Source organism: Nothobranchius furzeri, chromosome 2 (genome assembly GCF_043380555.1).
Source record: "Nothobranchius furzeri strain GRZ-AD chromosome 2, NfurGRZ-RIMD1, whole genome shotgun sequence".
Taxonomy (NCBI): Eukaryota; Metazoa; Chordata; class Actinopteri; order Cyprinodontiformes; family Nothobranchiidae; genus Nothobranchius; species Nothobranchius furzeri.
Genome location: NC_091742.1, coordinates 96,942,533 through 96,953,793, shown reverse-complemented (window position 1 = coordinate 96,953,793; position 11,261 = coordinate 96,942,533). Strand labels below are relative to the sequence as shown.

Below are 11,261 nucleotides of genomic sequence, written 5' to 3'. Positions count from 1 at the left end.
AGGCCAGCAGCAGCTTCCAAGCTACCACCAGGCAATTCTAGGATACACCATCGGCTACTAGGCCCGGAAGCCCAGGATCTACTAAACACTAACAACTAAAAAGGAAAAAATACCAGCGACCAGCATCTGGGTAAGCCACAGGCTACAGGCAGCAACTCAAGCTACCAGCTACAAGGAAACAGGTTGAGCTATTGTGTAGAGGTCTGGGGAAATACGTACAAAAGTCATTTACAAACAATAACGACAATGCAGAAAAAGGCTATCAGATTAATATCAAATGCAGGATATTGGGATCACATACATGAACTTTTTATTAAAACATGGACAATGAAGTTCCAGGACTTGGTTCAATACAAAACAGCACAAATAGTATATAAAGTAAGAAATAAATGAATAGCTGATAAAATACAGAAACTGTTCACAGAGAGAGAAGGAGAATACAACTCGAGAGGGATACTAAATTTAAAGATACATAATGTTAGAACAATATTAAAAAGTATGTGTATCACAATAATAGGGGTTAACTTATGGAACAGTTTAGAGGAAGAAATTAAAGTAAGTACAAATATAAACCTGTTTAAAATGAATTATGAAAAACATATCCTAAATATGTATAGAGAGGAAAATAGATGATTTATGTGTTTGTCCTTTATTCTAAAGAGAGATAAGTTTGAGTATGAATTGTAAAAAGATGTGTTTCATTTTGTTTTTTCCCATATGGTTTGGTTGTTTGGGTGATTTGTACTATCTGTTGTTTTAATGTGGTTTTGTGTTACATTTGGTATAGTACTACTAAGTATAAGTAAAGAATAATATGCATAAAAGGGGTAGGGACATATAAGTTTCGACTTCAGCCTACTCCTTTTCAGACAGAGAAGAAGAAAAAAAAGGATGATGATTTTATATATATTTTCTGTTTTTGAAAAATGATGTATGTTTTCTTTGTTTGGAATAAAGACGGAGAAAGAAAGATGTGATGATGGAGTGGAGATGCGGTGATGGCATGTGATGTGTGGTGGTGTGATGTAAACTAGATGTTTATCAGAATCTTTGTATCTGAAAGAAATTGTGACATCTGGGTGTAAAAGAATTTGTTGTCTGCTATAGACTAGAGAGTTGATTATTAATAAAACAGCATCAGACGCAATCTGTTGTGTCTACAAACCCTGGCGGAGACCCCCAGCAGATCTGGACTGTCAGAAGTCGGGTGGACCTCACGGCACCGGGATTTCATAGATTAACTCCGATACGACCCGTCCAGTCTTGAGATGTCTCCAGCAGGTTGCATCAAGTCACTGACTAGAGTCAGAGTCTTTACAGCAATCCTCACACTAAGCAAGCATGCAGCGACAGTGGAGAGGAAAACTCCCTTTTAACAGGAAGAAACCTCCAGAGGATCCTTGAGAAGACAGAGCAGACACACACACAACATACAGTATACATACCAAGTAGTGTTTCTTCACTGTTGGATCCTGTGCTGCCTGACCAGCCAATGCTTGTGCAAAGAGAGGAGGACAAGAGGACGTACAATACACAGAACTACAACAGACGCCATCGGGCAAAGCTGCTAGGTGAAGTGTTGCGTGATGATCGGGTGTGCGTGACAGATGTGAAGACACCAGGTACTCTGAACCAAAAACATTACTCACTCAGGTCTTATAGGGTGGACTTGCCACAGGGACTCGTTTGCATTTGATTCCTTTGCCCTTACCTGAGTTATCTTGCCTCAGCTGATGTTGTGTGGTTGCTGCCAGTGGACACGTCAGGACTGTGGGGTGTGTTAGTGTGTGGGAGAGGGGAGTGTGAATACAAGGTTGAGCTCCAGTTCACGGCACACAGTTGTCCCGTGTCTTCTAGTTCAAGTAGAACACAACAGAGGAGGCCAGAGCCATGCCACGTCTCACTGTTGGCTCCATTACTGTTTTAAGGGTTTTAGTCCAGACGTGTTAATAGGTGAAAGCAAGAGGACTTGTAGGCTTTTAAAACAGACGAGGGACCCGAGTGCTGGCTCCCTCTTAGCTCCGTATGGTCAGTGGACCTTTGTGTTGGTATGTTTGAGAGTTTTTGAGATGTGTTTTAATTGAGAATCCCCATTTTAAACATGTAACCACGAGCCTTTTTAACACTGTTATTTATTGAACTTTTAGAATTGGAGCTTTGTTTTTTAAAATCTGTATTTATAATAAAAACTGTTTGAATTTCACCAACCTGCACATGCCTCTGTGTTATGTGTCCTTCATGTGTACCAACCGCTGGTCCTAACAGCGTGTGATAGATGAGTCACAATGAAATGAAAAACTAAAAGTCTTTTTGAAGAATCACAGATTATTTCACCACTTGTAATGCAATATTCATAATAATTATATTTTGGCTTTTCCCTAAAGGTCGGTGTGGGATTTTCTGCTGAAACCTGTCTGAATCAACTGAAATCCGCCAACAAGATATCAGAGGCAGGCACCGGAAATTAAATCAGGAATACAAGACATTCTTGATTACCATCCAGGGAAAACTGCGGTAGATTACCCACACCATCATACTGGCCGCAGGGTTTAAAGTGTGGGGAAAAAAAATGTCGATTTTCACCCCACGTGTTAGTGATGGTGTTACTAATTTTACCGTTAGTGTTAAAGGGCTAAGAGTCTGTTCTCCTGGTTCTGACTGAAGATGCTAATCTATTGTAAAGCAGCGTTTATATGAGCTTGAAAGGTTTTGGTGAGAAGAATGACATCAATTCTTGCTTTTGCCATCATTTATTAATAATTATCTTTTAAAAGTGATCTGAACACAACAAAGTTCACCTGATGCATTTATTTACTGATGACATCATCCAGGGCAGGCCTTAGCCTTTGTGGGGCCCCAAGCAGGGTTTCTATTGGGGCCCCCCATACCAACAAGTCAACACCATTCCTAGGCTACATCATTTGAGTAACATGACCACCATCGTTAGCATCTTTCGTAATTAGCTCAAACATCATTAAGTTATTATTGTGGATGTTGATTTTAGCTTTACTGGAGCAAAAAAAAAAAAACGCTAATTTTTAGTTTAAGTGTGGTACATTAATTCAACTATTTGAAAGAAACATCAGCAGACAAACACTGAATTTACAGTAAAAAAAAAGTTAGGATTACCATTTTTGTTCTTAAAATTTGAAACATGTAAAATGTGCTGCACCTCAAAATAAAACCAATTGACACTACAGAAAGTAATATAGAAACATGTTATTTTTTCACGTGAAATATTAGTTTTTATTAGTTATTAAAAACATTTTTTTCTCATGTCATCTTGGTGCTCTTGGGGGCCCCCTGGTGGTGTGGGGGCCCAACGCAGTCACTTAAGTCTTATATGCCTTGGGCTGCCTCTGACATCATCATACAAATAGCAAATTAAAGAAGCCTCCAGGAGTCCTCTGTTCTCACTCATCTGATGACTGTTGTGTGTTTGTTGGTCTGAAGGATCTTCAGGGACTGTCTGGGACAACAGTGAGACAGAGTGTCCTCTGGACCACAACACCATCAGTCCTGTCCAATATGGTCCAGAGCACAGCTGTGATGACGTCATAGTGTCATAACAACAATAACATGTCACCATGACGACTATTTCAGCATCTTTGTGCCGACATAGCAACAGTTGCTAAGATCTGTCAGCATCATCACATTTAAATGTTGTCAGCGTTGATCTTCACAAACATGTAACGTACCAAAAGGGTCAATTTCAAATCAAATCAAATCAAATCACTTTTATTGTCACGTCACATGTGCAGGCACACTGGTACAGTACATGCGAGTGAAATTCTTGTGTGCGAGCTTCACAGCAACAGAGTTGTGCAAAAATACAGTAACGTAAAAACAAGTAAAATATAAAAATGGCTAATCTAAGTAATAATATGTATAAGTTGTAATGTATATACATTACTAAATGTTTATGCAAGTATATATATATATATTTTTTTTTAAATATATTGTTCTACGTGTGTGCGTGTGAGTGTGTTTGTGTGTGTATATTGTGTATATACATGTTTTACAAATGAATAAAGTAAATAATAAGATAAGAGATATAAATGTACAGAGGTTGGTATGTGCAAAACAGTGGCATTAATGTACAGTATGGAGTGTGTAATGTTGGAGTTTCAGTAGTGAGGGTGAGGTGTCTGCGCCGTGTTCAGCAGTCTGATGGCCTGATAGAAAACACTGTCTCTCAGTGTAAATACTGGGGTCCAACAAAGAATGGCCACGCATTATACTGATGTCTTCGGATGTTTATTTTGCTCTCTCTCTCTCTCTCTCTCTCTCTCTCTCTCTCTCTCTCTCTCTCTCTCTCTCTCTCTCTCTCTCTCTCTCTCTCTCTCTCTCTCTCTCTCTCTCTCTCTCTCTCTCTCTCTCTCTCTCTCTCTCTCTCTCTCTCTCTCTCTCTCTCTCTCTCTCTCTCTCTCTCTCTCTCTCTCTCTCTCTCTCTCTCTCTCTCTCTCTCTCTCTCTCTCTCTCTCTCTCTCTCTCTCTCTCTCTCTCTCTCTCTCTCTCTCATTGTCTTCAGACACCGTGAAAACTGAAGAAACACAAAGTTTACACCATAACTGTTTGAACTTATCAGTCTCTCATATCATTGTCCATAAACAGTCTCGTGCAAACAGAACAGAAAGAAAATGCACAATAACGAATCACAAAAATGTCCTCTCATTACCAGTGTAGAACACATATGCAACATTTTACAAACATTATACATGAAACCATACCGTGTGCGCCTCTTGGACCACATGCAGAATGACATTAACGTCGAGGCTGTAGACGCATCTGTAGCCATGTATCCATGCTATGGTTGCTATGGTTGCGCTGTCAACCAAACTCTGATCATGTGACCATTACAAACTCTACCTCATACAAACTTTACAGCACGTTACATATTTAACAAACCCATATTTTGTAATCACATATTTTAGACATGTTTTTAAATCAATGTTACACTTTTATCATCTTATCTAGTAATTAAATGAACCGAATTAAGCATCTCTCTATCACAGAAACACTTGCAATAAACAACTTTATTTTAACTGTCTCAGGGACAGTTACAGTTATCTTCACCTGTATGTCTAGCAGAGCCGTTCATCTGGAAGTTGCTGCCTCATTAGACACTGAAGCATGTAAAAATGCTATAAGGCATTTTATCAGCAGAAGAGGACAGATGACACATTTGACATCTGATAATGGCACCAACTTTGTTGGTGCACAAAGAGAACAGAAGGAAGCCTTGGCAGCATTGGATCAGGACAAGATTCAAAGAGCCTTGTCACATTTTGAGGTACATTAGAGTTTTAACCCACCAACAGGCTCACATCATGGTGGTGTGTGGGAACGCATGATCTGTTCAGTGAGAAAGGTTCTCAACTCAGTACTACATCAACAACGGTTGGATGATGATGGACTTCATACAACATTTTGTGAAGTAGAAGCCATTTTAAATGATCAACCAATCGCAAAACTCTCAGACAATCCCAACGATCTTGAACCTCTAACACCTAATCATCTTCTTCTTTTAAAGCGTAAACCTGCTTTTCCACCAGGCGTGTTTGAACCTAAAGATCAATACATGAGAAGGCATTGGAAGCAAGTACAGTATCTTGCTGACATTTTTTGGAAAAGATGGATCCATGAATACTTACCTTTACTCCAAGAGAGACAAAAATGGAACGCAAGAAGTAGGACTTGGGTCCCTGGAGAGGTGGTTGTGATTATGGATCCTTCTGCTCCACGCGGCTCGGCCGAGTTGCGGCGCGGTTTCTCCGTCAAAGTTTTTTAAGATCGGTTTATCCTCATTCTTCAGTGGTTTCTCCTCCTGTTCCCTCCATAAGTGGTTTTTATAAACACCGTGGATCTAACCCTACTAATTGACGTCCACTAACTCCAGCTGTTTCTGTAGTTTCTGATTCCTCCACCTCACTCAGCATGGCTCTATTATACCCGCTCTGTTAACAATAAGTTCTTCCTGCTCAATGATCTAATTCTCTCTAAAAACCTGGATTTTCTGTTTCTGACGGAAGTTTGGCAGCAAACATCTGATTATTCTGGTCTGATTGAACTCTGCCTGAGTGGTTATTCTTTTCTTAGCCAGCCCTGGGGTTTTGTTCGTGGTGGAGGCCTAGCTGTTGTTTACAGAGACCATCTTCCATGTAGCTCTACAACCTCTGGTTGCGTTGCTTCCTTTGAACTGCAGCTAATTAAAGTCGGGCGTAAGGACCCGTTCTACTGTGCTGTGGTCTATGATCCATCTGGTCCAAACAGTTCTTTCCTTCAGGAGTTTAGTGACTTTCTATCCTCCACTGTGAAGCTGTCCAGACTGGTGATTGTTGGTGACTTTAACATCCACGTTGATGATCCCTCAGACCACTTTGCCATGAATTTCTCCAGCCTTATGGACTCCTTCAGCGTTACCCAGCATGTTTCTGGCCCCACACACACCAGGGGGCACACACTAGACCTTGTTTTTACCCTGAGTCTAAATGCTGACAGTGTTTGTCCTGAGGACGTTTATATTTCAGGTCACCATTGCATTTTCTTTAACTTGTCAGTTTCTGCGTCCCCACCTCCTGCTTGTCATATGGTTAGTTCTCGTTTTCTTAATGAGAGCACAGCTAGCAATTTTTCTGCTGCTTTTGATCCACCCTGTTCTTCTGATAACAACCCAGATTCCTTAACTTCTCAGTTTAACGAGCACTGCCTCTCCATTCTGGACAACATCTGTCCTGTCAGAACCAGATCAGTTCCTGCAGTGAACCCTACTCCCTGGTTTAATGGCAGATTTCGCAGCCTGAAGCGCCAATGCAGAAAAATTGAGCGTTTGTGGAAGAAAACCCACTCCACGTCCATCTGCTGCACCTAAAGGATCTTCTGACAACCTTTAACTCTGCAGTCAGAGACGCGAGGGTTTTCTATTTTTCCAACCTGGTGTCCCAGAGCAAAGGGAACCCCAAGGTGCTGTTAAACACCATCAGCAGCATTGTATCTCCTGCCTCTCCTACAGCCTCCATCCACTCTGTTGCAGACTGTGACAACTTTCTGTCTTTCTTTCTGGACAAAGTCAATAAGGTTAGATCTAGCATCTCTCCTTCAGCCTTATCGCTGCCTCTCCCGACTCCAACCAGGCCCATCATCCTAGACAGCTTTGCTCCTGTTTCTTTGCCTGAGTTAACCAAACTAGTTAACTCTATGAAGACCTCTGCATGCCCCCTACAAATCTTACCCTCATCTTTGTTTAAAAGTGCTTTTCAGTCCATCGGTCCCAGCGTGCTCTCAATAATTAATGTTTCTCTGGTTTCTGGTCAGGTCCCTGCTTACATTAAGAATGCTGTAATCCACCCGCTTCTTAAAAAAGCGAGTCTCGACCCCTCTCTCGACAGCAGTTTCAGACCCATCTCTAAACTTCCGTTCATCTCCAAGATCTTGGAAAAGGTTGTGGCTAAACAACTCACAGCTGCTCTTGATCAACATAACATCTATGATAGCTTACAGTCCGGTTTTCGTGGAGCTCATTCTACTGAAACAGCTCTTCTTAGGGTCTCTAAGGACCTTCTGACTCACAGTGATGCAGGGGACTGTTCTGTTCTGGTCCTGCTGGACCTGACTGCAGCCTTTGACACTGTTGATCATCACCTGCTACTGGAGAGGCTGAGAGACTGGGTCGGCCTATCAGGATCTGCTCTGGAGTGGTTCTCCTCTTATCTCTCTGAGCGCTCCTTTTCTGTGTCCGTCTCCAAGTTTAGGTCCTCCACCACCTCTCTTACCCATGGTGTCCCACAAGGTTCTGTGCTGGGAACTCTGCTCTTCCTCCTCTATCTGCTTCCTCTTCAGCACATCCTGAGCTCCTTCAAAGGAATCTCTTACCAATTTTATGCAGATGACATCCAACTGTACATCTCCTTTAAGCCCCATGAGATTTCTAAGCTGCAGCTGTTACACCTGTTACACCAGAGACCTTCATCAGGAATTCCTGATGAAGGTCTCTGACCAAAAACTTGACCAATAAACTCCTACATCGCAGATTGAAGTGTGCGGATTCTTATTTTGTTTATTCCACTTTTTGATCCAGCACTTTTCCTAGATGAGCGGGGACTCCTTCTACTCATTATGTGATCATTAAAATCATACTGCATTCATGTTTAGAGCAACTCTCAAATACCAAATATAATCTCAAGTTTCCTTTTATTTTGTCTTTTGTTGCATGTTAAAATGTACATTGTAGTAATACTTTGTCTCTTTTTGTTGAATCACCTGTTGCTTGAACTGATATTGAGAACTATCTCACTGAAGTCAAACAGGGTGTGTCTAATGAGACACCGCTGGATTTGTGAAAGTCAACACAGGCTTTCTATTCAAAACCTTCCCCTGTAGATAATGATTTTGCTTCTCAAGCATTTGTGGAATGCATTTTTTCTGTGTGAGGAGTGCTGTCATCTGGACAGAGAAAAAGAGCAACCACATCTCTGGAACAATGGGTTTTCCTTAAAATCAACAAAAAGCTCTTAAAAAAACAATTATTTATTAAGGGAAATCTAAATTACAAAAACATATCAAACCAGCTTCCAACAACTGTGATTGACTATCAGAATATGTGCAAAAAGTATCCAAAACATTGTACCCATGATGGCTTGACTGTTATGTTGCAGTATTGACAGTCTGTTTCAGGGGCAGGTCAGGTTGGCTCTATTCACACATGTATCAGCACAGCATGAAACACACAAACAGTTGAGATCTTTTGAACTGGATTTCTGTTCAAACGTTTAGAACAATTCATGTCATGCTATTTGGATGACCTCAGTTTGTAGGAAAATATGAACGAGTTAACAGCTAGTCTGAGATTCACACAAGCTGTTAACGTGTCCATCTCATAGTGCAGGAGTGTCCTGCACTAGTGTGGTTTTAGTGATATCAGTCAGTTCCATTGTTTTGTCAGAACTGTAGAACCAGCATTTGACTTTTTGTCTCCTAATATTCATATTTAAATTAATCTAAATTACTTCAGAGATTGCAAGTTCTGTTGACCTACATACACTTGCTGTTTTGAAAATGCATTCTGCAGCTGGTTTGTATCCTGTTCAGTTCATTTTTTGTTATTCTGCCTGGAACGTATGGTAGTTCACCTGTTCAAAAAGAATATGGTTTTGAAAACAGTTTTGTTACACACAGCAATTTCTATTATCAGTATCAACAAATAAAAACTAAACTGAAACTAAAAAGTAGATGAAACTAAAACTAAACAGAACAAAAAAAAATAACCTTGAAAATAAAGACTATTGAAAAATGCTAAACTATTCAAATATTGGCAAACTACAGTTTATGTATATTAAAATGTAAAATTTCCAGCGAAGATGAAAAATTTGAATAAACAATTACAAACATCAATGAAAAAAGATTTATTTGTTAATCGACTACATAAAATTTGATTCGAGAAAAGAAAACTGCCACAGGTGCCTTTAACAGAGCTTTGGAATTAGCGTATGTGTTCAGTGAGTGGGTGACACATTTTTTCAGTGCGGTGGTCTCTGGTAGGATTGAACACCTCGTAAATGGTTCTCAGGGGGAACAAATATACTGTTGCACCATTTGTCAGACCTAAAAGTTTCCCACATATCAGCTGAGCTTTAAACGGCTGGTTTTGGAGTCTTATTTCTTGATATGTGGACATCTCGCCCCGGATTGGATAACAGCAATGCACCTCTACCACTGACTTGCAACATGGATATTTTATCTCTCAAAATACACGAGCCTGGAGGACCTTCTGCTGTGAGGTGTAGTTGCTAATGCTGACAGTTAGCTTAAACTAGCCGAGACGTCCACTGCTGAGTACCGGATGTTAAAACAACAACAGTCTTCCCTGTCGTGAATCAAGATCGTCGAGTTTATGAATGCTAATTCACAGTGTGACATAGATCTGTGAGGATTTTCAAATACATCAGTTTCATCTTCTATTTTCTATCAGAAGCTAATGCAGGAGAAATGTGTAGGAGACTATTTTCATGTTCAGCCTGCATGAAAAACTCAGAGTGATCAATTATAATTACAAAAAAAATTTATTATTTTTTTAGTCAGTCAACCACACCTTAAACTTAGGGCTTAAACATAAACAGAGTCCACAATTAGACATAAAAAGCAATTTTGCCTTTTTTACATACTTTTTCCATCAAAGCTCATCCTAAAAATATTTCTGTACATGTGTCACACTGGGCTAGTTTATGCCTAAGGTATATGTGACTAAATGTAGTCAAAACCTCAATTCTTCTAAACTTTAAGAAAAAAAACCCCATACATTTTAATGTATACAAACTTATGTGAATTTTTACATGAGAAGTTAAAGAAAATATCTGGCTGAATCTCTTACAGACCAAACTTGGAAAATACTTTTCACTTGTGTTGAGTTCTCATGTGATAAATCAAGCCACTACTGACAGTAAAACATTTACCACAAGTTTTACATGGATATGGCTTCTCACCTGTGTGAGTTCTCATGTGTTTAGTCAAGCTACTACTGGCAGTAAAACATTTACCACAAGTTTTACATGGATATGGCTTCTCACCTGTGTGAGTTCTCATGTGTTTAGTCAAGCTACCACTGTCAGTAAAACATTTACCACAAGTGTTACATGGATTTGGCTTCTCACCTGTGTGAGTTCTCATGTGACGACATAAAAAAACACTTGTGACTGAAAGATTTTCCACAGAGCTTACAATGAAATGGCCTCTCACCTATGTGAGCCCTCTTGTGCTTTTTTAGTGTCTGAACATCTACATTGTCTCTGTGATCTTCGCTTCGCAGACGTCTTTTATTACGTGTCAGTTCTTCATTGCTGTTTGATTCTGAGTTTTCTTTCCTGCATCCACCCTGATCTTGGTTCTCTGCTTCTGTAGAATTCTGACTCAAGGGTTGGTTCCTGTTGGGTTCTGGATCATGACAGTCTGTTTCGTCAGAAGGATAAGTCTCTACGAAGGTTACATGTTTTTGCTTCAAAAGGATATGCCCTTCATGCTGATGGATAAAGGGTTCTGGCTGGTCCTCTGTGATCAGTGGATGTTCTGGTTCCTCCTGGTCCAAACTGGAGGTTGACTCTTGGTCAGAGAGCTGCTGGTCAGTCAGAACATCTTTTTCCCAGGTATGATGCTGTGGAAGTTCTGGACAGGTAAAAAGAAAAATGTTCAGTAATGTGGCAATTAAAAATTATCCAATGAAGGCAGGAAGTTCAGAGCTCTAGAATGGGATGATTCTGGTCACAAATGTG

The 11,261-nt window shown here is 40.2% G+C and overlaps 1 protein-coding gene across 2 annotated transcripts in view; it reads right to left on the bottom strand.

Moving 5' to 3' along the window:
* LOC129154107 (zinc finger protein 892-like) overlaps positions 1-11,261 on the bottom strand; it is a 338,014-nt gene that overhangs the window by 315,931 nt on the left and 10,822 nt on the right. The gene's annotated exons all lie outside the window — the stretch shown is intronic.